The sequence below is a fragment of the Centrocercus urophasianus genome, unplaced genomic scaffold (assembly GCF_019232065.1).
Source record: "Centrocercus urophasianus isolate 14NV4802_14NV808 unplaced genomic scaffold, USGS_Curo_1.0 seq_19, whole genome shotgun sequence".
In the NCBI taxonomy this organism is placed as follows: Eukaryota; Metazoa; Chordata; class Aves; order Galliformes; family Phasianidae; genus Centrocercus; species Centrocercus urophasianus.
This window is the reverse complement of record NW_024884744.1, coordinates 762254-788524: the sequence shown is the minus strand read 5'-3', so window position 1 is coordinate 788524 and position 26271 is coordinate 762254. Positions and strand designations below refer to the sequence as shown.

Sequence of the window (26271 nt, the reverse complement as noted above, 5' to 3'; positions counted from 1 at the left end):
CTCTCCTCTCCTCTCCTCTCCTCTCCTCTCCTTTTTTGGCCTCTGCTCTGAAGGCCATTGAGTCACTGAAGGCTGGGTTCAGGGAACTTTGAATCAGGTCTGTGATAAAGGCAGCATGCGTGGCGTTCCAAGGTTTATTCCTTGTGTTGGCAGCTACTCTGTTACAGGTTACAGCTCGGGAAGGAGCTGGATTTCAGCTGTTCCATCTTGCAGGAGGAAATGAACTCCTCTTAAGAACTGAAAATACGCATGAGGCAAAGACCATAATTTTGTTACCATCAGAGCCTATTTTAATGTGCCTAAATGTATGTTCCATGCACTGATAGGGCAACATTATTTTTATACCCAAGGATTTTAGGGGAATATTTGTGCTTGCATGAACTGGACCTTGAAAATTTTCTTTGTACGTATTTGAAATTCGGTAAACAGCATGGCTTTACCGTGGGTTTCAAGGGTAGTTTTGCTAACAAGCCTTGCACCTAGAAAAAAACCCATCAGGTTATTTTTGCAGCATGGAGATCTTGGTGATTTTCTAAGGGTAGAAGTGGTTGGCTGCATCATGCTGTGATGCAAGCCACGACAGAAATGAGCACAATTATCCTAGAGTAGTATTTTCCTCTGTCTCTTCATTTGGGAATGTTTCCATACACATATGTTTCCACACACTGTGGGAGAAGGACAGGAGGCGTGCAGCTGAGAGAGCAGAGACTTTCTCAGTAATAAGCAGCACTTCTGCCATTGCGGTCGGCTTCTGTCCCAGACCTACCTCAAAAAGCTGTACTTTGACTGTGTGTGTCATTGGCAGGCAGCTGCAGAGGCATCACATTATGCTTGCTGCTACGTTATTTCAACTATAAATAGAGACCTCGAGCCCTTTGCACTGAAACCTTCCCCCTCACCTCCATGAAGCCATTCTGCAGCTCCCCTCTGCCCCATGTCCGGCAGAGGCGCTGAACTCGGCTGCATGGCTGTCAGCACATCGTGCCGTTGTGCTTAAAGCCAGTGGTTTTTCTTCACCTTTTTTTTTTTAATGCTAACTTTGGGGCTTTGGGCTGTCACTCATCCCCTTCACTGCAATCAGCAGCTGTTTTGTACCTGGAAAAAGTGAAAAATCAGAGGAAAAAAAATGTCTGTGTTATGTTGAATTTCCTCCATGAATCCAATTTTTATTGCACCGTTACTGAAAATGAGAGTAACTTAATGATGCTTTTCCCTTTCCCTTTTTATTTTTTGCCCTCTAGCAGGTTATACATTATTCCTATAGAAATGGAAGGCTAATGGAGGTAGCTAATTGCAGTATAGTCTGTGTAACAGCTTTCTCATGGAATTGTGCTCCTCTGATCAGTGTTCAGCCTCCTGCACCCAGTGAGGTGGCGGCTCCCTGTAAGCTTCCACCACTCACCTGGAGACCATCAGAAGCTCTGCGTTTCGCCCGTATCTAGAGGTGTTTGGGGAAGCTTCACAAATACTTCCTTTTTGGGCTCAAACCTTAAGTGGGACCCCATGGAGATAGTCTTGCATCTCCACTCGTGTGCAACCAAGCAGGGTTTTTGTAAGAATTGTTGCGCATACTAAATTGAGTAATGGAGTGAATATAGCTGTAAGATCTTACTGAATTTGGATCTGAAGCACAGAGTGAATGAAATGAGATGCATCTTTGTGTTCCTCTACAAGAAAGCCTTTGAAGCTTATCGCAGGCCAGTTGCAGAACACTTCTTGTTCCTGCTGTACAGCAACCCAGCTGGAAACGTTTGGTTTTAAATCATTGTGCATGTTTGTTAAATGGGAATTGTCCAAGTTAAAAAGCCTCAAACATGACCAAAGCTTAGTAGTCTTGTGTGACCACAAGAAATTAGATCACTTATTTTGATAGCAGTGTAGATTTTCCTCAAATGCTGTTCCTGACCAAATACATCTCTTTGCTTAGACGTAATAAAGACCTATTCATTGCAGACAGAGGGAGTTCCTTAGGATGCCTGGGACTGTTAGGTGTGGGGATGTGTGAGGGCTTCCCGCGGGGTTCAGCTGAGCCTGGGGAAGGTTGCTGTTCAGTGGGAGCTGGGGCTGCTCACACTGAGCCCTGAACGTGTCAGGAGTACAGGCTGTTGGCAGGGGAGAGGTTTTCTTCTTTTTCCTCGTCCTGTTGATCTGCATATGATCCCGGGGCAGCTCTCCTGTGACTTCAGGACATGTGCCTTAGGCTTTGGGGACATTAAGTGTATTAGAAGTTGCGTGGCCTGTCTGTGGGCACGTTCCTCTGAGGAGCTGCTTCTACTCCCTTTTCTGTAGTGAGATGGCGATGGAACCTCTATGCCAATCCTGCCACACAAAAGGACATTTCTAAATGGGAGATGTGTTCTGTGAGTGTGAGCTGTGTTCCTGTGAGAGAAGTGGAGCTCTGGTGTGCCTGCGTGCTCCTGGCCCTGTAGGCACAGTGGGGTTGGCCACGGCATGGGGGGCTCGAGGGGCTTGGCTCTAATGTAGCTGCTGTGCCAGTTAGCTCAGAATTGTGATTAACGCTCTTAAAAAGCATCCACATTCTTCTGCAGCACAGATGATGTTTAAATCTTTTATTTGAGGTCTTAATTTATTTAGTGTTCAATTCCCGTGTGGCCTTGCACTTGCATATCATGTTTTTAAGTGCTTCTTTATGGAGAAGGCAGTTTGTGTTACTGCTTTCTAGACAAAGAACAACCTGCATACAAACATTTAATTCTGACTTCTGTTTCTCTTGCTGGGTTTTCTTAGTAGGCTTCCTGTTGCTGGGGGTTGTGCTGATAGTAGTTTTGAAGTATGGATGGCGTGGATGGCGGAGAGAGGAAGGTGATTCCTGAACTACAGTACTCAGTAGTTTTGCAATTATTTGTGAACTGTTTTACAGATGTGTCCTGAAAAGAGGAGTTCTTACAGAGAGATGTGAAGAAGTATTGCCATGCCTGGAAGAAGTGACTGTTGAGGAGAGCAAAAAAGAAAATTTCAAAGCATGGTAAAAGATGTAAGTGGAATCCCAATGCAATAGCAGCTTACATGAGTGTTGTTTCCCTGTGTGCACACCTGCTTAGTGGAGTATCATATTCTTACTGAAAGAATTGTCACAGGTAGAGGAAAGGTTCAGTTTTGTGCCCTTCCGTAAAGGAACCTGAGGCTGCCTGATGTCTCCGGTATCTACTCATTTTATTTTATGGGAAGTTAGGGTAGGACTGTGGTACTGACACTAGCTGTTGGATCTGATGGACTCACTTTGGGATCAAACCAAGCTCTAAGAAATTTGTGCTGTAGCAACTGCCTGGACCACAGCAGCTCCAAGCATGGTGGTTCAGATGATTTGGCTTCAAACCCTTCAGTTTTTTCACACAGGTGTTTCTGTTCAGACAATCTGCAGCCATCTTCTCTTCTTACTCACCACATTACCTGTCTTTTCCTTTGGTAACTCCAGCTGTATTCCTTGATCATGGCACAAGTGTAGATGCTTCCTCTCAGATACAAGCATCGCAGTATTGTGCTTAGAATCCTGCCCACTTTGCTGCCACGTTTTCCATCATTTCCACAAGGCAGAGCTGTCCTCAATCCCTCCCTGAGCCCTGCTGCTTGGCAGATCTTTTTGTGCCTGGACTCCTGTGTTTGCTAAGAGAAGGGCAACAGCAAGGAAGGAGAGAACAGGAAGTTTGGAAAGTCCATCTGAGAATGATGAGAGCAAGAGTGACGTGAAACTAAACAAAGGTTCTTTAGCCAAACAATGTCCTTCTATTCTTGCTTCTTTAACTAGGAAAAGCCACCTTCTTTAGAGAAGAGGACCAACCTGGCTGTTTGTTGTTCTGTAGAGGAAAGACATGAATTTAAGATAAGCATGGATAGTGCAAAGATTTTTCAGTGCTGAAAAATACCTTTAATGTGGCTGTGTCTTAAGCTTTGCAGCCATGGAACTTTTGGAGAGAGGTTTACAGGGAGCAACATTCCTGCTGCCCAACTGTTCTTGTATTGTTCTGCAGCACTGCAGAAGGGATGCGGAGGAATCCCTGGGGAGCAGCTGTATTGTCCTTTGGTTGTTGCTTTATGGAAAGTTAGATTGTCTTCATTTCTAACATTTTAATGAAAATGAATATTTTTGTAACATCTGCATCATAAATCAAATAAGCACTTACATGCCAAATGTCACAGTGCTCTTACTGATAGCCTTAAGCAGACATTGCTGGTTCCCTTTTTGCAGTGCTGTTTCTCTGCATGGCATTCTGCAAAATCTTTGCAGAAGGAATGAAAAGTAAGGAATGAAAAATAAATTCATTTGGTTTTAATACAATACAAATGCTTTCTAATTTTCTGTAGGAAAGTCTTGATGTAAAAAGATGCAGATGTTGAATTGCTACCACACAGCACAGAGGAGACATACAGCTCTAATTCTGCAGTTGTTTATTATTTAGAAGAAGTATTAAAAAGAGAAGGAATCTGAAATACAGAAACCTGGTGGGCTGCCATGTTGCTGTGAAGTTGGACATTGCATGGAAACATCTGAAAGTTCACAGAGCTGCTGTTCTGAAAGTGAAGGTGAGGAGCTTCCTGCAGCAGACAGTGCAAGGCTCAGCACAGACTTCTGCCTCCTCTTCCAAATGAAGTGCCTGTATCACCGAGTTTTGTCTGTGTACACTTATGGGCAAGATATCCACCAGTTTGTAGTGAAAATAACCGTGGCTGGTAGAACTTGGTAAGATGACTGTATTATTGGTAATATCATTTTTCCCCAAATAGGATCTGGATGGTTCCAGAAATCAAAATTCTGGAACATTATGAAGTAATACAGAAGTGAAAGGCATCTGTACTCTTTCTTTAATCCAGTAACCCAATTAGGATTGACATACACAAATGACCCATTTGTACTGAAGACTATAATTCAATTCCCTTTCTTTTGAACTCTGTATTATTTTATTCATCATATTCTATATTTGTATGCCAGAGTACTGCAAGATTAACCGTAGAAGAAAAATAACAGAATCAGTACTGACGTGCTGGTGAAATAATGGCAGTGGAGATGCAGATTGTGTCACTGAGCATGTAATTGCAGTGACAGCTCGATGAGCTCAAGGCATGAGATGTCTTGGAACAGTCGCAGCAAGATTCTGCTTTCTTCCAGAATCACTGCATCCCATTCCTTCTTCCCAGAGGAAAGAAGGTGCAGCAGGAAAGAGTGAGAAAACTTTTCAGGAACTGTGTTCGTATTTCTAGTAAATAAAGAGATTGTCATGGAGTGTTGAAGACACATTTCTGCCTGGTTTTTGTGTTACTGATGCAACTGGGATCATTATTTAGTTACATTTCCAAACACCATTTTAGGGAATGGGCCAGATTTCCTGTTACCAAGCTATTTTTATACCTCATCAAATGGAGTTCTAAGTGGGCACAAATTACCTCTGTAGCTTAGCAGATGTGAACATGTATCCCATTATTAGAAACGTTTAAAAGAAGAGTTGATGGAGAAGAGCTCACATTAGCAGAGCTCACTGCAAAATTTATTATTCCCAAAAGTTATACTTCTTTTTTCTTTTTTCCTTTTAGCAAGCAGTGGAGTGAATTTGGTGCTAGAGAAAGACTGATTTTGCAGCGCAGGAGACTAGAATTCTGCTTACAAAGTGAACATCTTTGGTGAGTACTTCATAATTCAGTCATTGTGCCTCTGTTCAAACTTGATACTGTGCAATCTGTGTTCACAGACCTTAGGTCTTTTTGTAGCTGTTATTCACATTTTGTTTAAACAGGCTAGTATCAAAATCGGCTCAATTTCCCTTCTTTAGAAAAATTGAGTGGCCTTTTACTTCCACACGCAAAATTCTTGAGCATCCACTGAATCTGTCAGCTAGGATCATGCCCGTAACATTGGCATTTAGCTTTGTCAACATTGGCTGCCTTGAAATCGCCAGCTATCTTTCATCTGGGTCTTAAAACAGCTGTTAAAAGGGCAGTGATTTCAGGCAAGTAGTGATGAGCTGTAATTAAAAATAAAGTCAAGTCATCCTGTTTTCAAATCCATGCACGTTCTCCTACACTCCAGCTCCCACATATGTGCACGTTCTTGAAGAAACGTCTGTTTGCAGTAGAAGTAGTTTGCAGCAGTGTAGAATATTTAATCAAAGACTGTACTTACTTGGACCACACGTAAATGGGTCAGATTGCAGCTTGAGATGCCTTCCAACTTGGACCCCTGTGCAGAGACATTTGCAGTGTGGATGGCTGCTGCTAGAGCTGTCTGCACTCGTTTTTTGGCACTCATTCCTGCGAGGCTGCCAGGTGCAGAAAGAAGCACATGGTGTAACTCTGACCTTGTCTGTGTAACAGTAAGCCAGAGGATTTCCTTTTAAGTCACTGTCTGAAAGGGACTTAGAAGAGCATGTTAGAGTGTAAGTTTGCATGTATTTGTAGGTGGGATAGACCTTGGTGTAGTTGGCTGAATTTCCGCCAGTAAACCCTGCAAGATACGATACCTGCTGGTGTATCTCAGCTGCAGGTAAGATTAGCTGGACTCGTGTCTGTGCCTGTTGGAAGCTCCTCGAACTGTGAGAGAGCAGAAAACAATTTTCACTGATGTTTTTCCTTCCTTTGTAAATCGTCAGTTCAAAATGTAGTGATGTTGACAAGCACTGCACCTATTCTCTATTGGAAAATAACCTTAGGTAGCCGAATAGTTCACGAGTGGATCAAGGCCAAAGAGGTTTCTTGTCTTCCCTATCACCTGTACGGAAATGCATATTCAGCTGTCCCAAATTATTCCCTCTTAGAAATTTTCCCATTAGATAATGGCAATGGACGTTAATAAGGAACAGATGCAGTGCTTTAGAAGTATTGCATTCAGTTTGCATGCTGCTGTTTTGACCTCAGCATCGTTTTGAGATGCAGTTTACCCACCTACTAAACCTGTCTGTTCCTATCAGATGGGAATTAATTACGCCTGGAAGTTTTCCTACCCAGTAATGGAAGAGCTGTAATGTAGAATTACAGATAATCAGGAATGTTGTTGCACATGGAAGTTGCATATGTAAGGTTACAGCACACTAACTGGTCTACCTGTAGGTTTACAGGGCAGTGGCTGTCGGAAGAAATTCCTGGCTAAGAAAGCTGTCTGGAACCTGAAGACATTTTCCTCAGACAAGCTGGTGTTACATACGGTCTTGAAAGACAGAGTTCAGGAAATGAATCTATTTCTTGTAATGTGCTGATAGAGGTGCTGTTTTCAAACAGATCTTCCAGAACTATCAGATAGGAGAGGAAGAGAAATGTAATGGAGGGTATTCATGTGATTCCAACTCATTCAAGCTTAAGAGGATACATTTTAGAGCTTGGTATGGCGAGTGCAGAGAAAGCTGTGATCTGGGCAGAACGTCGTAGTTCTTGGATGGTTTTGCAGTTCACACTGAATTTGGAGATGCTGTACCTACAGAGCTGATATTACTGTTTTAAAGACAGGGGAATGCTCCTTGTGTAAGCTGCAGGCCGTACAGTTTTTGTACTTGGTTACTGGAAGATGAGTAGACCTTACTTGATTGAATCAGTCATAGGAACTTGCACAGAACACACTGAAGGTTATGCTGTTTTGAACTCAGGAAGTGAACTCAGAGACACCACTTCTGCATTTCAAGTCTCCAGAGATTCCATTAGCCAGGCCCTGAAGTTTCTGTTCATTCTTTACTCACTTCTGATTCAGTCAAACTCCCACAGAATTTGGGAAACAATTGAGTGATACCCTGTCATAAAAATGACTCAAGATACAACGTGTTTGTGCACTGCTGTTACGGATGTGTTCAAACCATGTTGGACAAACCCATGTCACTCTTGAGACACCCAGAAACAGTGTGATGGTATTTCAGGGAATCCTGCTCACTGAGCTTATGGCACTTCTCTCACACACTGTGGGCTGAAGCTCAGACAAAAGAATGTAAAAATCTGGCTCGGAAGACATCAAAAAGAGAATGGAACTTACTTTCAGTAAGTACAGAAAATGTCTATGGAAAAGAGAAAATTAAGCCACGTGGTTGTTGGAGTCTCCTGTGAGTAACTGTATGGGCAGAGAGTTAATATGAGGAAGTGAAGGAAACCATCCAGCTAGAACATCAGAGAGCCCCCATTGGCAGTGCTCGTGTCGGTCTGGCTGGGCATCTTGTCATCCACGTGCAACAGCCATCTCTGCTTCCTCTCTTGTCACTTAGCAGTGTTAGGATTTAGTTCTGGAAGACCCACTAGGGAGGTAGCAGCAGTGAGGAAGCAGAGATCCAGCTGAATCCCTGTGAAAGTGTTGTCATCAGTGCAGCCAGATCATGACATGAGATGTCGAACTTGACACGGTTGGTGGCATGGTGCATTTTGTCTCTTCACTTATTTCCATTGCAGCCACCAATCGTCTTTCCCCTCCTCTGGCAGTCTCTCAGCAGTGCTCCATGTCGGTGTTCACCTTTTTTCCACTCCTCACTCCCATGTGCTGACTCCTGCTGACTTCATATTCTCTCACATACACTTTGACATTAAGTGCCATTTTAGATCACTATATAAATAAAGAAATGTGTCAGTGTTTATAATCCTGTTTGCTCTTTCTCTCTGCCAGTTTTACCTCCATTCATCTCTGAAAAATTGTGGACAATTTAAGGATATGTTTGTGCAGCCCAGTAGGAACTGGGACTGTTGGAGGGAATAAGGAGAGGTTTCTCATTACCATTTTGACAAGGTTTGATTTTTTGTCTACTTTTTTTGAGGCAGCAGCATGGACCTTTGTGTGGGTGAAATGCTGGAGAATATACAAGAGTGTCACTATTTGAATCAGTGTTACAGATAAAAGTAGTTCTTACAAAACTTACTTTGTGTAACTTTCACAATAACTTAATTCAGTTTAGCAGCTTTTGAAATTCCTTTCACTTTTGCTTTTCGCTGCTTTTGGCAGAGGTGAATGTGTTGGCTTCTGAAGAGAGCCCAAGTGTGCAGTGAGGAAAGAGCAGCGATGTATTTATTATATGCTGTGAGATGAATGGAGAGGCAGAGAGCAGCCGTTCTTCTGGACACGTCGACCTCATGTCTGTATTGATTTCCATGTGCACTAGAAATGCACTAGAGCTGGTTTTTGCAGGACTGCCTCTCTAAGGTAGATGCAATACAGAGCATGGCCATGCTGGTCGTGAGCTGTCTGCAGCCTTTGCACTACAGTTCTGCTTACTCTGACAACAATGGGAGTGGATTTTGTCTGTGTATTTTTTCCATGTGTCACTTCCCTGCTTTTTGTCGTTTGACCTCGTTTCGTAGCAGTACAGCAATAAGTTGCAATGGATTAAAGGGAAGTAGTAAAATAAGCTGGCTCCTGCATGAAATTCTGGATGTGCAGCATCATCTCCCACACATTCAATCTGTGCTATTTATTTCTTCTTTCAGGACTTTATGCTTGTTGACACTGAGTCCTCCTGTTGTTGCTTTCAGCTCCAGCTGCTCCCATCTGTATGTAGTGATGCTATTCTGTGCAGTGCTACCTTTCCTGCAACTGCAAATTTTGGTATAATAAAATCCTGACTGAGAAACAAATAAGGGAAAGGATTTGGGGCAAGTGAGCAGGGAGAGCTTAAATTATGAGAAAACTCTTGAAAGCTCTTAGAGATTGCCTTTTTTATAGAAAACCCAACAAGTACTTTGAAAGAAACACTGCAGACCTCCCAGAAATGCCTGTGGACTACTGATGGTCTTCATTTAGGTAGCATTATGGAGCATGCATTAATCACTGCAGACAAGGGTGGAAGTATTAACTTAGAATCTGTGGGGATGTTATAGCTGTTATTTTTCATATATAATAACCTTGTTTCTCTTAGAGCATTTCATGTATTTGGTATTTCAATTAGACTTAATTTAGTAATCTAGCTTAGTGTGTCATCTGAAACCAGGGATGCAGAATCTTTAGTGTTTTATCACCCTTTTCAGTCTCTTCAAGGCTGAACTCCTTGTCAGTGGTTAAGCAGTTCTTTTATGGCCAAGTTAAAGCACGTGCGGAAATTTCCAAACGTTTTATTTGAAACAATTACTGATTTCCATAACAGAGTGTAAAAAAAAGCCTAAATGGAGATGAGAGACTCTAAGATTCCTCTTTAAACACAACAAACTCACGGGATCACTAAGAAAGCCTGTGTAAGCTCATGAAGTTGATATTAGACAAGAAGAATGCTGACTGAATTGCAGTGGTAAATCTTTCATCTTTCTAGAGGTCGGGGATGTTTTAAACAGACGAGTGTTTTGTCCTCCTCATTCAGCCCGTTGTTTCTTTGTTGCTGTTTGTGCTAAATTCTTTCTGACATCCTAAGAAAGTATCCATTATTATGGGATATAGGACCTAACCGTGGCCGTCATGACAAACAGAGTGCAGGAATATCCGGATTTCTTCCTGAAAGAAAAAGTGTTTAATTCTATTTACTGTTGTGAGGAAAAGTCCTCACAGTGATGGCGTTCTGCGATCTCCTCAAGCACAGAGGCTGCTCAGCAGGCAGAAGTGTGGTGGCCAGCATGAACTGCAGCTGGTGTTCAGCAGTGAGCTTATGGAGGTGAGGTGACTATCAGCAGTTACTGTGCAGTCATGGAAGAGTTGGGAAAAGCTCTGCTCTGTTCAAGGTGATGTTGAGAGGCAAAATTTTCCAGCTACCCTTAATGTTTACATTCAATCATGTCTTAACTTTGCAGTTTGCAACTGATAGTTTGGTTAGGAAGAATGTTAATGTGACAGCATGTCCTCTTCTGCTGAGGAAAGGGCAATGACTTCAGGCAAACAGCTGTTAAATATTTTGATAGTCAAGTTGGTAGATATAAGTCTGAGACCTGACTCCATCATAGAGCAAAAACTTGAGGGCAGACAAGCCAAAAACCATCCATTTTTAGGCAGCGTTTCTTTGCTGTTACGATTTTATGCATAGCACTTGTTGTTTGCTGCCTCCAACAACTCCAACATGAAAAAACTGAAGGTTATAAGAGCAGGGATTGTGAGTCCTGTTCCTTCATGCCATGAACCTGGTGAGTTCATTCTGCCCCCCAGAGGGGTGCCTTTATAATCCACAGCCAGGTGTAGGTGTATGTAACAGCTCTCATTCCCTGTACTTGCCATTCTCATGAGAAGTTCAGCTCAGGCTTAATGTTTACACGTGTAGCATGGACAACTTCTTAAAAAAAGAGGGAAAGAATACCAGTGAATAGCAGATGTCATACCATGAGTAGAAGAGACTCCATCAATCAAGGATCAGTATGTTGCTAAGGAAAGGTCCAGAAAATTACTTCTCCCATTTTCTCATCCGAAAGAATGAAAACACAGGAAAACAAAAAACATACAGGAAATGTTTTGAACAAATTTCTGATACTTCACAGCCTTTGGTTCAGTCCTCGTGTATGCTTGATTTATCACGGATCACTGTCTCACCAGATCCCAGGAGCAGGCAGTCCTAGAAATTCTGTCAGCTATACCTTGGAGCAGGGGGCACAAGAAGATGGCCTGGGTGTGACTCTGAGACCTGGTTTGAGGCATCTCTAATCTCGAGCAGAGCTCCAGAGGCAGTGAGAAGCTGCTTTCTCTTGCTAGAGCCTTTGGGGAGATCTTTGACATTCTCACGAAGCAGAAGGGAGCGCATTAAAACAAACAGCTTTTTGTATTGCTAAACAACTCCAAATGCCTTCAGAACTTGCACAATACAGACATCTCTGATTTGGCAGAGATGATTTTTGAGGGATTGTCTTCACATAGTGGTTTTGTTCTGCTCTGTCTGTGCGGTGAGCAGTGTGAATGCCACACCACAAAAGAAAATGCTTTCAGCCAGATTGTCCTCTCACAGCCCTCCAAACCCTCCCAAGCCAACTTGATAGCAGTATCAGGACTGAGGAAAAGTATTTTAACTCCTCAGGTCCCTGAAGTTTTTGTACCATTGGTAGAATTAGGGCAACACAGTGTTTCACTGATCTTAGCGCAGAGGGGCCAAGCACCACAACAAATCTCCCAATTCTTCCAGGCTTACGTGTTGTGATGCAAACATGAGCTAGGTTCCCAGCAGAGCAACGCAGCACCATGCTGTGCAGCCATGGACAGAGCTAGTCTGCTGGTCTGATTTATAAATAAGGTAAAAGAAAGCATGTTTCTTGACACAAGGTACTCGTAATCTAGGGAAGTATGTCACAGTAACCTTATGTGAAGCAATGTAACCTCTTCAAAGAGAGAGGTTAGGGGGTAATCCAGCCTTTCTTTTCATTTCCTTCGATGAGCTGGAATCCAAATAAATTACCTGCTTATTTGTGCGTGTAGAAAACAAGTTGAGTTTTTAAACTGAAGTTACTGGAAGGAAGAACATAGGCATTGCATCTTTTGGTTACTTGTCCTTGTTACAGTGAGGTGAAGCCGTGGCTGCTGTTAGGGTTCCTCAGCACCTAAAAAAAGCCTTAGAAGCAATCCCTAATCTTCCCACTCCATATTGAATGGTTTTGCTGCAACCCAGCTTTGTGTGAAGAGGCTTAGAGGAGCTGGGTCAGTTACCACATACCAGCCTTGTTTAAGATTTGGTTTTGTGCTTTGGAAGTTGAAGTACAGGACTGAGAGTTTGGTGATTTTCTGAGTGTCATCAGCATGTCAGAGCAGACACTGCGTGCACAGTGAGTGACCCCCAGACGGCAGTGACAGACTGACCTCAGGGACAGCCACAGCTGGAGCCAGGCCTGGGGCTGCAGGTGGCGAAATGAGTGTTGTTGTTCTGGCTTTTGCAATGCATCTCAGTTATGTTTGGAGGTCACGGTAGCATCTTGCTGGGCAGGAAAACTACACCCTTTTAAAACATCATTAATAAAGCAGGAGCTGACAGTCTTGCTGCAGTTAAAGTGTGTATTTGTTTGTTGTGGTGTGCTGTGATGGAGACGTTTCATTGCTGCCTGTGGAAAAAAATGGTTCACCCTCAGCTTCCTGGACTTCCTGCTGTAATAGAGATGGGGGGGATGTGGATTTAAGCATGTTTTGTGTGTGTGAGAAGGGAAGATGTGACACAGCAGTGTAAGCTTTAGAAAATGAGAATAATAAGAAAGATGTAGTTTAATGTAGTTAACTATGGATGACTAGCCAGTTTCTTTGTGTGTGAGTGTGTCATTATATACTGCTCCCTGTGCTATCTGAGCATAGCAAATGTTAGAAGAATCTCTGCATAGCAGGTGAGGGCAGACAACCATGTTGTGTTGCTCCCTGCTAAACTAAACTAGCAGAAAAGACACTGGGGACAAAAAAGAACCTGCTTTTGCATTCCTAAACTCTTTTCAAAATCAGTGAAAGTAAATTTTGTGTTGGACCTGCGAGTTAACCCAGCTGGGATGGACCCTACGAAGCAGACATTGTGACTGCAGTTCATGCAAACATGATCCCATTTTTTGTTTCAGGGTTTGCATGTGGGTAGTACTGAATTAATATGTGACAGTAGCTCCCTCTAGTGATGAGGAACTGCCATAATTTCCATCCATCTGATGCAAATGCAATTAAATAACAGTAACTTGCACATTATGCTGTTGATTGCACAGAGGTGCTTATAGCTCATTCAGAGATACACTAACTTGTGTAGGTGGCTTTCACAACCTGGCTTACACAGCTTGCTGAACTGAAGAGCTCACGCTCTTTGTGGTTGATCAGTACTACAGTGCTTATGGAATTGTAAGAATAGCTTAGAATGGAGCTTTAGGTGTATTAATGTTAGGACAAAGGTCTTCAGTGCTTTTTGTACTTCGTGTTTTCTGTTGTTTTTGTGATCTCCTACTTTTAATCCTTCGTACTGCAGAAGTCCCCAGCTTCACTAGTTTGCTCCCTTGGTTTGTTGCTGAGGAGAAAACTGCCTGTAATTCCCATTTCTCTTTTCCCATGGAGTGCAGAGCCCAGTCTGTACTCTGAGAACTGCAGAACCTTCGACTGTGTGCTGGAAGGTGCTGGGTGCTGTGCTTGGATCCAGCAAAGCAGCCTGATTTTGTAGCAAGCATAACTTTGAGCAGGTGAAGAGCATGGCTGTGATTAACAACAGCAGTCATGGGACAGTATGTGCATCTTTTGTAGGATCTTTTTGACCTTATGCAGAAAATGTAATTATTCTTAAAAGGCCTCAAATGTTGATGTTTAAGGGGCGTTTTTAAGAAACATCTTTGAGGTTTAAAAAGTAATTTACACAGTATTTTTTAACCCTGAGTGTTTCAAGCACTTGTAAGGAATACAGAAGCTCATGTGTGGCTCTTCCAGTTTTTGTTACAGGTTTTTTTTCTATTCACTTTACATTAAATATTCAACTTTTTCAAATGCACAGATATGTAAACGATGGTATGATTTCATGGTGAGTGCTTGTGTGCTCTGTCTCAGGTTCACATGACTTCAGTCAGTTGTTCTCTTTATCCAAGCTGTGTCATGTGAAGGGATATTTTTAACTGGAGAGATGAGACTGCGATCAGGATGTCAGGTGATTGGTCAGTTGGAAAAATGCACTTGGAAATGTAATGTGCCCCAATTAGGAATACTTTGGTAATGGTTGTTCTCCAAGCTGGTTACTGGCTTTGCCCCCAGCTGTGACTGTAGGGTTTCAGTTAGGAACAAGTTGTCTCTAGTGAAGAAGTGCTTGGAGCCCTTGCCTTTCTGTGGCAGCACTGTGCTATCCGGTGTTACTGTTCCGTCATGAAAACTGATGCAAACTGCTGTCCTCACTGATTGTCTGAGAGCACCGGTGAGATTTCTGTTGCCTCTGCCAAAGGGTGACAAAGAGCACAGCCTGGTGCTTTTATCACAGGGTGGCTGAGCAGTATCTTTCTGTTCTGTGGGTCGTCTCTGCTCATTTTTCTATGTTCCTGCTGTTTTCCAATGCATCTCTGCTGCCCAGCTTTCTGCTGAAGTCAGTAAAGTCAGAACTGGGAGGAAAGGTTATTTTGGCAGTGTGAATGTGCAGGTAACAAAGGGAGATGGAAAAACAGAAAAGCGGGTCGGAAAATGAGTCTGTGGCAGTACTCCTGGCAGTGAATAAAGGACAAACTGCATAACCTGATGCTGACCAGCTACCAAACTAGGAAAGACATCAGAAATGGCCCAGTGTTCTTCTCCTACCTCAGCCACTGTTGTGAACGTACAAGAGCAGCAGGCCTGCAGAAGAGAGAGCTGTGTAATGCCATGACTTGGAGATGAGTGATAGATACTGTCTTCAGTAGCGGACACTTCGATGCTTCTTGCTGTGTGCATGTGTGAAATTCAGCACAAAGGTGTGAGTTGTCAGAGGTGGGAGAATGTATTTGGTGCTTATGATTCAGTGACGTGAGCCTGAAATAAATTTGCTTTTCATCATGATTTCCTTTTATAAAGGGTTCTTTAAGAGAATCTGGCTTTAGTCACCTGTGGTCCGTTCTGACCATGGCTGTTTTCCTCGGGAGCAGTGCTGGTATGTGCACACAGCACTTGCTGTCTGCATTCCCAGTGGCACTAGAAGGCCATTTATTGTCCTTGTCACTCTGAGCCATGTTTTCCACCTGGAGTCAGTGCAGATGAATTACAGTACAGTGAGTGGTGTATTTGTTTGAGACTGCTGCTTGTGCTGCTATGGCTGATCTGTTCCATGGTTTTGCACTCTGAACACTGGGGGACACTGCTTGCTTGCCTCTTTGCAGCTGTACTGTTGAACACACACTGCATGTTGTTGCAGTTAAACTTGAGGGCTTGCATTCATGTCTCTTCCTTCAGATGGCCCACAACTTCTAATGCTGTATTCACAGGATACAAAATTCTGCCAGTAGGGTTTTGTAGTTTATTTTTGTTACTTGAACATACGGGTTGAAGACTGAGCTAAGTAACGTTGCAGTGATGCTGGTGAGAAGCTTGCACTTAGCTTCCTATAAGGGATCTGCTGGATTAATAGTTGTACACATAGATGTATATCCAGGTCAGGAATATGAGGCAGTGTCTTGTACTTGTCACTTGTGTATAGGCAGTGTGCCACCAGAGCTCACACCTTGTGTCTTGTGCACAGCTTTTGACATAACAGAGCAGGAGAGCTTGTGTTCTCAGTTCGTAGCGTTTTTGGTTTTCAAACCAGACCATTCCATCGAGCTGAGGATTCCCTTCAGGGACCCACAGAACTGATCTGTGCTGTGAAGTGCTGAGTGGGAGAAAATAGAAGACTAGATAGAATAGATACTCTTGAATATCTTTTGCTGTGGTAATGGTATTTAAATTAGTTACCCGATGCTTTGCAGCCACTTGTGTCCAAGTTCTCATACCTTTCATGTGTAGATGAGGCTTTGCTTTTCCCCTCAGCTCACCCACACCATTCATGATGCCACGTGTTCTGTAGTATTACTGAATTCTTTGTCCTCGAACCAATACCAAACAAATCAGCAAGGAAGAAGGTTAGATATGTAGCAGAAATAATAGCAGAAGTTTTACATAATGCCTGATGGCCCTTCCTAAATTGCAGCAGATTGTGGCTTGATTTTACCAGAAAAAGAAAGGACACTGACATATCCCCACATAGTCTGCATGAAGCTGATGTGTGACTGGGGATTTTGCCCTGCAAGAATTGGGCAGTGAATGTCCATCCTCTTACTTGTAAGGTCTGACCAGATGCAAAAAGGCCAAAGCCTGATCACACAGAATGTAATGCTCTTAGTTTATTATATTGTGTTCTGATATATTGATGATGCTTTATTTCTCTTTTCAATTTATTAGTGGAAATTCAATTAGTATGGATGAGATATGAATCTCAATGCCTGCCAGGTGATCTATGGCTGCATTACTCATCAGCCTGTATTGATTTTGGAACTGCTGTGTCTTTTCGTGCATTGTCTGTTAATGCTGATTTTATTGTTTCATTCCAGAATGAAGAAACAGTGGCGTAAATATGACCAATGAAACTTCTGTTGGGGAGCAGCTGTTAACACTCAGCTGATGTAGGAAATTCTACCTTTTGTCTTACTGTCACAAAAGTAATGCCAATTCCGCAGCTGTTTGATTCAACCTGCAAAGAAAGAATGCCATCCTGCTATCACAGACTCACATGGTGTGTGTTTTCAGGTAGGAGCTTATAGTCCTGCAGCCTTAAATCCGGCTTAAGTCTTTGCAGCCATGTTTTCCTCAGTGAGAACAACAATTGTCCGTGTTGGGAGATGGCTTTTGGGTGTGAATGGCTGAATTTTTCCATAATGCTTGGAGCAATTCTGTTCAGAACTCGCTGATGAACTCCTGATGAACTCACTAACTCTTACCTGATGAAAACTAAGTGGCAGATTGAGGCTGCTAAGCTTGGTTCTCTTTGTAGGCATCTGCAAAAAATGTGAAGAGCGGCTTCCTGAGAGAGAGCTGAGATTGTTTGCAGACTGACCTGTCCTCGTGCTGCAGAGCCTCAGCTGCCCAGCACTGTGTGCTCTTTCTGGGCACTGCGCTCCCAGGCGCAGTCACACTGTGCTCCATCTGCTGAGAGCAGTGAGGGGGGCTTACGGTGTGAGCTCAGTTGTCATGGCTGTGTGCGGATACATGGGGGCCGAGGGGAGCTCTCAGCGTTTCACCTTCAGTTTCACACCACGTTTCACGGTTGCATTTGAGGTCTGCTGTGCTCTGCGGCTCCTCTCGTGCAGCAGGGTCACTGCAGGAGCTTTCAGGACGGCCCCCCGCTGGCAGAATGGTGGCGGTGCAGGCGGTCCTCAGCAGAATCGAAAAGCACATGCGCTAATTTTGTCCCAGCACTGCTAAGCCAAGCCAGTAGTAGTATTTGTTGTAGTATTTTATGGTTTGCTTCCCCCCTTTCCAGCCTACCCCCACAAACAAAAAAATGGTGAACAAATGAATTTCATTGGAAGAAATTCTTGGTGCTGTTCAGTGGTCGTAGTGGCCAATGCCAGCCAATAACCAGTGCTTTGCAAAGGCAAGTATTAGAAAATCTTGGCCAACTCTGTTGAATTGTGCTTTTCTGAATGGTGTTACTGCATGACTAAACAGGAGTGTTTGGGAGCACCCCAAAAGAAACACCCCAGTTTAGGCGTCCCGAAACCTCCTTTCCTTTTGGTAAAATAAAAAGCATGAATGTGCTGGGCTCCTCTTCAGAGACGTGTTTTCCTGAGATTTTGATATTTTGCTGTTGAAAGGAATTGTATTGCAAGTAGTTGGAAGTGCTGGAATTCAGGACTATCTTAGTGAGCTGTTATTGAAAAAAAAAATAATGGAACAGTGGGGACAAACTTAAGCAGAAGTAAAAACGTCCCCTTCCCTGTAATGCTTAATGTGTCTGTGTGGATTTAGGGAGAGGCTGCAGTTTGCTGTCACAAAACTTGCAAGCAGCAAAGGAAAAGCTGTCCATTACAATTACGGTGCTCAGTGCTTTTTATCCGTCAGATAAAGATCATAAGTTTATTTTGGGGTTTTTCAAACACAGTTTTATAAAGGCATTTTGTATTTTTTTCATTCCTCAGAGGACAGTAAATAACTGAAACGTCTTTTTTTTAATCGCTATTAGCATGTAAAGGAAAATTTGATGTTTCTGGCTCAGTTTTTCCTGGGTGGTTTCGTGGCTGTGCAGCAGTATCCTCACAGAGTGCAGATCTTAAGGCAGCTGCTGTCAGGGGAACTGTGAGTTTCCCACTGATGTCAATCCTTTACGCATGCACATAATGCTGACGCATTTGCTTTGATTAAACAGGCAGGAGGGGTCACTGCTCTTCCAGCAGGCAAAGTCTTCTCTTTTAGTCCTTAAGTTGAAGACAGGCGTTCATTCATTTTTGCTGTAGGTGTGTTCTGTGCAGTTCAGTTGTTTTTGTCATAACTTGTTCAGCAAATTCCAGTTGTCCAGAGCAAACAAGTGCCATTTTCTCTGATTTGGAAGAGAAGCTAGCTTTTACCCTTTCCGATTATTTTATCACCGGTAATAGTTTTTTGTTTCTTGTTTTCCCACTTGAATGTCTTACTACCCTTAAATGTTCTTGTAGTGTTGATATGGACCAGTATTTACAGTCTGTGTGACCACATTGCAGCTTGTATTTAATAGCTGGCACACACCTCAGGGAGTCGCTGCTCTGATCATAAAGTGAAGCCGAAAGAAATCGTACCAGTACTGCAGTAAAAGTTTTCTTTTCTTTTTGTATTGACAAACTTGTTTTAAGGTAATCTGAGCTCATTATCAGTAAGCTCAGAAAGTATCTGTAACGGTAGGTACATGTTTTAGGCTACACCCAAAATTCTACTGCTCTCCACGATAGGCACAGGCAAGAAAAGGAGAAGTGTGGCAGAATCTAAAATCCTGGCTGGGAAATACTTGGAGTAATTGGGTGATGCAGTATTTCTGACCTTCATACTCTACTGTTTCCTTAGCAAAATGACGACAGTTAATTACTGTTGTGGGAAGTTTCTGGTTTTAGAGTTTATTTGCTGTCACTGCGATTATTGAGTTGAGTCAACCATTTTTGATACATCCGCAGAGAGCCTAAAGTTCAAGTATTTTGCACACTTTCTTGATGAGACGTTTTCATGGCATGCAAAATGGAGAATTTCCACGTGTCTTTGGACAGAATCTCTATGTATTTACATTGTTTGAAAATGTGTCCTTGAAGCTGCTTCAGCCTTGCTACCCTGACATTCTACTCACGGGAAGTGCCTGTTAAATCCTCCTGTTATTCAGGCTGTTTTTGTCTGGCTGTAAAGCATTTATTCCATACAAATGAAAATTGTAACCTTCCCTATTCTTGTTATTCTCTTCTAGGAGGATAATTACTGATTCAGATCTTTCCAAGAATGATGTTAAAAGAAAAGCCACTTCACCTGCTTGAAGCTGTGTAGTAATTCCGTTCAAATGATTTGTAGGTGTAGGACCATTAAGAGTGATATAAATACCCTGTTACCATGGGATTGGCTGCGTGTCAGCCGTGGCTCACCTCTCCCCATGAGACCACTCTCCTCTCATTTCCTGCCTCCTCTTTCCAGAACACAGGACAGCAGGGGTGGTAATGGTGATCTTTGCAGCTGTTGTTGCAGAGTGAGGTGGCTTCCAAGGGCTGTGTGTGCATAGAAACACGTGCTGCGGTGAGCTTTGGGGTGGTTCGTTTTTCAAAGCTATTGATTTTCGTGTTTGTGCCAGAGATTCAGATGTGCCTCTGATCTCTTGAGGGTTAATTTTGCATACATGAAAACAAAAGGTGAACTGGAATGATATCTCCTAAGATGTAACTTCCCAAGCTGGATACTTTACAGCCCAGTACATTCCAGCCAGAAATGCAAGAAGAGCTGCGTTATTGACAGAGGTGGCAGAACCCCAGCCCTGGTTATTTCTTGCTTTTCCTTTTGCTAGAGATACACCATCATCCTCTAAGATCTTAGACCAGCTAATAAACATTCTCAGTATGTTGAGGAATCGCCTTGCTTGGACCGGCCGATGCTTTTGAAGGCTTCATTCCAGCATCCAAATCCCTCACCTCTCACCCAGCACTACAGAAATAATCTTTATCAAAGTACTTACATAAAGGGCTTTTGGACTCTTGTCTGAGAGTTGTGTATGCAGTAGTACCTATTGCATGTTCATTTTTTGTGTGCTCACTTCTTACATGCTCACATTTTGCAGAATCTTCATTGATTAAAGAGAGCTCAGGCCCCATCACTGTGATGCTAACACCAGTATCTGTTGGTGCATTCTGTTTTGTAAGGCTGATATGCACGTGGCTGATTCACAGGGATACTGCTGTAATTACTGATTGCTAAGAATGACGTCTTTTCTAGTGATGGAGCTTGAAGCCCACACTGCAGCCCAACACCTTAGTGTTTGTACAGGACAGTGCAGCTTGATCTTGACCTCTGCGGCCTTGAATTGCTACATGAGTAGAAGTATTAAATGACAGACGTGGAGTACCAGTTTCACCGTATTATTTTGATATCTGCAATGTATTTAGTATGCAGTGTGTATGATGACATAATGATTTCAGTGGAATTTGAGAAAATAAGGTGTGCATGGGCAGCGAGCTGCACCTCGCTCAGGCTCCAGTAGTGCACAGCTCAGCACTGAGATCGGCAGGAGGTAAGAGAAGAATGCCAGTTACTTCAGGTTGGGAAAGGCTGTACATCGCCCTCTAAGATGCTTTAATCCTCATCTTTGCAAGTTTACCATGGATTTTTACGTCAGAAAATCAACCGTGATTCTTAGAAATGTAATTATTTTGAGTAACCAGTGGGCAGCATGGACTCCAGTGGTAGGACTTGAGCTACTGGCATCCACTACTTTTGTACTTCATTAGATTGTTCTGCCAAAGAAGGGACCGGTCCTGCCACATGTACTGCTGGACGCTGACTCTGTACGGCTGCACTGCAGATCGGCTGGAGTGTAGATGCATTTTGCAGTGGTGTAAACCTGAAATAACTGCAGCAGGTTCTCCATGGCTGTTCTGGGTACGTGCCTGGTGTAGAAACTAGCCCTGTGTTGCTGCTTTGTTCTGGGAAGGCTGCTCAGAGGCTGTTCTCAGAAGGCTGTAGAAGTTACTGAGCCCTTGCTGAAAATTTAATTTAAACCTGAATTCTTTTGAGGCCTTCAGTCTGACTAAAGACCTCAGAATTAGTCCTGACTTGCAGAGTGTCAGCGCTGTGCATGAGCTGCGCTCTCGTTGTGTTCTTTTATTAAAGAATGGGTTTTGTGAAGAACAAAAGCAGTAGTTGGAACAAAGCAGATACCTGTGTGTATTATGCAGTGTTAAATTCTTACTGTGTCCTGCTGCTGTCCGGGCTCAGTGCTAAGCTGATTTCACTGACAGTGTCACCACAGCTGGTGGACATGTTCTCCCTGGACACAGTTAGTCCTGCTGCTAGTGCTGCTGAGCCAATCTCTTCAGCTCTCAGCGCTGCCCTGTCCTCCTCGATCGAGAATTAACAAAATGATTCCCTTCTCTTGGCGTCGGTGTCTTTGACCCCAGCACCAGCTCTTCCTCATGGCTCATTCTCCGCACTTCTCTGTGCCTAGGAGGAGCAGTCAGGCACGGCATGTGCAAGTGGACTTCCAGCATGCTGAGCACATTGCAATTCCCAGATCTTGTCTGTTCTCTTTCTCACATAACGTGTTGCTGAAGAAACAGAAACATGTGATTCAGCCAGGAAAGTTTCAGGATTGGATTTACTTTCTCATCTTTTTAGTTGTGATTTATGTGCCCCAATAAAGAACTGATTTTGCTTTTTACTTCATTTGTTTTAATCTTTTAATTAAAAGTTATGGCATCATTTTTCACATGGAAGCTGTCATTTCCAAGCAGAGTTCCAGCTAAGCTAGACTGGAGGAGATGGGCCAGTAGCAGTCTGCTTGAGTAGATGGGTAAATTACTTCAAAATGCTGTCTGGTCTGAAATTGGTTTGTAAGAAGTCGTTTAATGCTGGCTCAGAATTTGGAACAGTGCTTTTCAGATTAAACTCCATGAAACTCAAAAATAATTTCTAAATTGCCTACCTTTAGAAACAGTGAGTTTCTAAAAATGTTTTGTCTGGGGAAAAAAGAAATGCAAACCTTTTTTTGTAACTAGATTATTTGTACAGTTTATTTGTAAAAGGAACATATTCCTGTTCAAAAGTTTTACAGCCTAGCAGTACATTCCTTGCTTTCCCCCCCGCTCTGTACAGAACGTGAGCTGTTCCTTGGGAAAGTGCAGTGCGAGCTCTTCCAGTCTTCTGTTAATTATTTCAGATGCTCTGATGAACTCACATGGAAGGCATTTTGAGCCTAAATACACTCTTAATGTCCTTGTTCTGCTTCTCCTATGACTTCAGAAGCTGTGGACTTTCACTGTATTGATTTTTATCCCCTGGCATCACATGTTAACATGGTGTCTCAGGGAAGGAAGTGCATGCTGCTGTGACAGTGCTCTCAAGGCACGTTGTTTGTCTTTTCTACTGACTATATTCACTCTGGCAAATATGCATCTGTTTGCATGCTGTTCGTATGATAGGAAATTTCTAATCTGTGTTTTTGCATTAGGATGAACGTGGCAATAATTTGGTAATTCACAGTCTCTTAGACAAGAGCCATTACCTGGATGGCACTGTTCAAAGTATGGGAACCAAGAGGTTTGTGAGCATAAGTGATGATGAGACAGGCATTCTGGCTAACTTGTCCTGGTCTCCTTATTCAGGGGGAAGATGCCTGCTTGCGTCGTGCTGCTGTGGTTGTGGTTTAGCCCTGGCAAGCAGCTAAGCACCATGCAGTCATTTGCCAACTTCCACCCCCCTGACCGAATGAGAGGAAGAGAATCAGAAGGGCAGAAATTAGGGAAACACTGAAGCTGAGACAAAGGCAGTTTAGAAAGTAATGATGTAAAGGATGCACAGCACAGTGGCTGATGCCCAGGCAGCCCCCAGGCAGCAGGCCTCCCTGCACGCCGACTCCCTCGGTTTTGTTGCTGAGCGTGATGCCACACGGTGAGTGATGGCCCTTTGGTCAGCAGTGCTGGCTGTCAGCTCCCAGCTCCTTGTGCTGCTTGGCAGCTTGAGAAACTGAAGGGACCATAACTCTGGGTAAGCACTGCTCAGCAACGACTAAAAGATACCAAGATAGCAATTACAGAAAATGAACTCTGTCCCAACTGAACAAGTACACTTGCCATCAGACTTCAGAGCACAGCTGGTTGCTGCAGTGTTTTGGCAGAGTTGTTGTCACGTTTATCAGCTGAGCATTCTGGTTTTATGGCACCGTGCTCTGCTTGTGACGGGCTAGGATTAGGATTTTGGGAAATTACAATATCTTCATCCACTAATAACACTTAATGATTTTATCCTTCCAAGACTTTAAAAAGATTACTTGGTTGTCTTGGCTCCCATCTCTGAGCTGAGTGGCCATCATCCCCCGTTGCTCTTTAAGGATTTAACATCTGTAGGCCAGTGCTTCCAATGTGACTTTTGTCCCTCCCAGTGTTTCTTGCTCTGGTGGGTCTCAAAGAAGAGCAAGTGGTAATTCTGCACATAGCTTTGGAATATATTGGCTGTTCTTTTTCCAAGACTTCCTGATAATGCTATGTAAAATCAGGCAGGAGAATGAAAAAAACCAAACTTTTCAAGAACATTTCAAGAAGAGAATGCCATAAAACTCACTGTGCACTGGCTGTCCTTGGTCCAAAATTCTCCTTTCCTCAGAACTTTCCTTTAGATAGAAACAATACTTAAAAAGGGAGTTCTGACACTTCCCCCCCTTGCCTTTCATCCATGTCTTTTTTGTTTGTTGCAGGTTTTGTTTTGTTTTGATTTCTCCTGGGGAAGAATGAAGAGCGTTCTCTTGCTTAGCCTGTGTGTCAGTGCATCTCCAGCTATTGGCTTCCAGGCTGGAGGAGCGCTCTGTCCACTGCACTGTTCTGCTTGTCTCAAGATGGCCACCAGGCACCTCTGGGGGAGTGCCTGTCAGAGGAGTGATCAGAAAACAGCCGTGGTCTCACAGCAGCACTGCAGTAGCTCACATTTTCCTGTGTCTGAGGAGTACTTTGATCTGGTAGATGTGCCCTCGTGGCATCAAACAAGCAGGGAAATAAAAAGGAATGCCAAATTCATTATTTCATTAAAAATCCTGTTTCTGTCTCAGCGCTATTTTGCCAGGTCTTCCCCATTATTCCTTAATAACTAGACTGAAACTGCCTAATGTATTTTTAGTAAAAATAACTCACTGTTAGTGAGTTAGGTATGAGACACAACAGCTTCTGAACTTCTATGGAATTACCAGTTGCTTTTGTGCTGGTAGACTTTATAGAATGCTAAATTTCAGGTGGAATTTAGTAACTAGTAGTGTATCTGAACAACTGATTTTCTTTTTTTGTTCTTTCTTTAAGTGCACAATTGGGAAAAGTGAGACAAACTCACTGATGCACAGAGCTGTTTGTGCTTGGCAGCCAGGCAGACAACACAGCTGCTGTTGGAACACACTTTTTGATTCTCTTTCTTCTGTTCATCATTTGGTCACCATACTCGGTTCCTTGTTGTTTTTCTGAAATTGAGATTTTGGTTTTGTTTAGTTATCTTGTTTGAGAACATGAATCATCCATTGGATGAGTGATTGTATGACAGACTGTCAGTTACTTGCCAAAGGTACATGCAATTATTAAGTTGCCACAGAGTTTTAATTTTCGGGGCGGAGATTGTAGTTAAGTGCTACTGAGAAAAGAAGTTCAGGTTCTGTGACTCTAACCAAGCAGCATATGTACTTCATGCACAGAGGAGAGCTGTGGAAGATAAAGAGTGTTACAGGCATGACTGAAGACCTGATACAAATGTGCAGCAAGCCAGTCTTTCAGAACAAGATGCTGCCAAACTGTGTGTGTGATAAAGACCACTGTCTGAGGCATTCTCCTGATGTAAATCATTTTACTGTAATGTCTGGCTCTTGGTTACATAACCGAGCCTTTTTCCTTAGCAGCTAGGAGTGCTGGAAATGACTTTTTTTTTTCCTTTTAATAGGTAATTAGATTGGAGGACAGCCAGCATGGCCTGCGATCTGGACATCATCAAACAATTGCAACTGCAGCATCTTGCTCCTGTGAGTGAACACCCAAGCAGCACGTGGCTGCAGACTGCAGGGGATGGCTGTGCAGGTCGAGGTACATTCAGGGCTGTGGTGATCTCAAGATTTTTGTGGAATCCCTGTATTCCTAACACTGATATCACAGGCAAGTTAAGTTGTCCATTTCACTGAGCACTCCCTATATCTGACCACAGCTATAGGTGGAAGATGCAGATGTTCACAAGGGATTCCATGTATCCCTTGGTGATGGTGAATAATTTTCTACAGATGACAGCAAGGCTTCAGAGACTTGTGGCAAATGGTGCTTGGTGTGCAAGGAGCAGCCCAGAGCCTGAGGTCTCAAGAAAGGTTGTAGATTAATATGTGGGACATCTTTTTGTTCTTTGGGGCCCAGGTCTCATCCTTGTTGCTGTACACTTAGCATGCACAGTCAGACATAAAGTAATTCTTAATACAGCAGCTCTGAACACTTTATTTTGAACTTGCTGTATATTTTGTATTCAGGTGCAGGCAGCACATTCCAGGAAAAATAATTGGATCCTTGAAAATGGGAGTATGTAAGAAGTACAAACTGAATGCATTTACTTTTGGCAGAAATTCTGGACAGTGCAGTACTTGATCCAAGGGAGTAAGAAGGCTATTATCATCCATTATCTTTCTGTGCTTAAAGCCACATTTTCCTGAGTGCTTTTCCCCTGTGTGAGTGCTGATACTTTCAGCATAAGGAAGGATCTGAGGTTCCCTTACAGTGATTATACTGCATCACCTCATGTTCTCGAATGTAGGATGCACT

The 26271-nt window shown here is 43.1% G+C and overlaps 1 protein-coding gene across 3 annotated transcripts in view; it reads left to right on the top strand.

Annotated features, from left to right (window-relative positions):
- The window catches only part of GPR149 (G protein-coupled receptor 149), a 107713-nt gene that overhangs the window by 43511 nt on the left and 37931 nt on the right, over window positions 1-26271 (top strand). Inside the window, exons 3-7 of one of the 3 annotated variants that reach the window (XR_006169164.1) lie at window positions 2882-2995; window positions 4324-4542; window positions 5548-5634; window positions 16846-17041; window positions 25415-25554. The gene's annotated coding sequence lies outside the window, so the exon portion shown is untranslated. Of the gene's footprint in view, window positions 1-2881; window positions 2996-4323; window positions 4700-5547; window positions 5635-16845; window positions 17042-25414; window positions 25618-26271 lie in introns of those variants that run through there. The other 2 variants (XR_006169165.1, XR_006169166.1) reach the window with 2 other exon arrangements.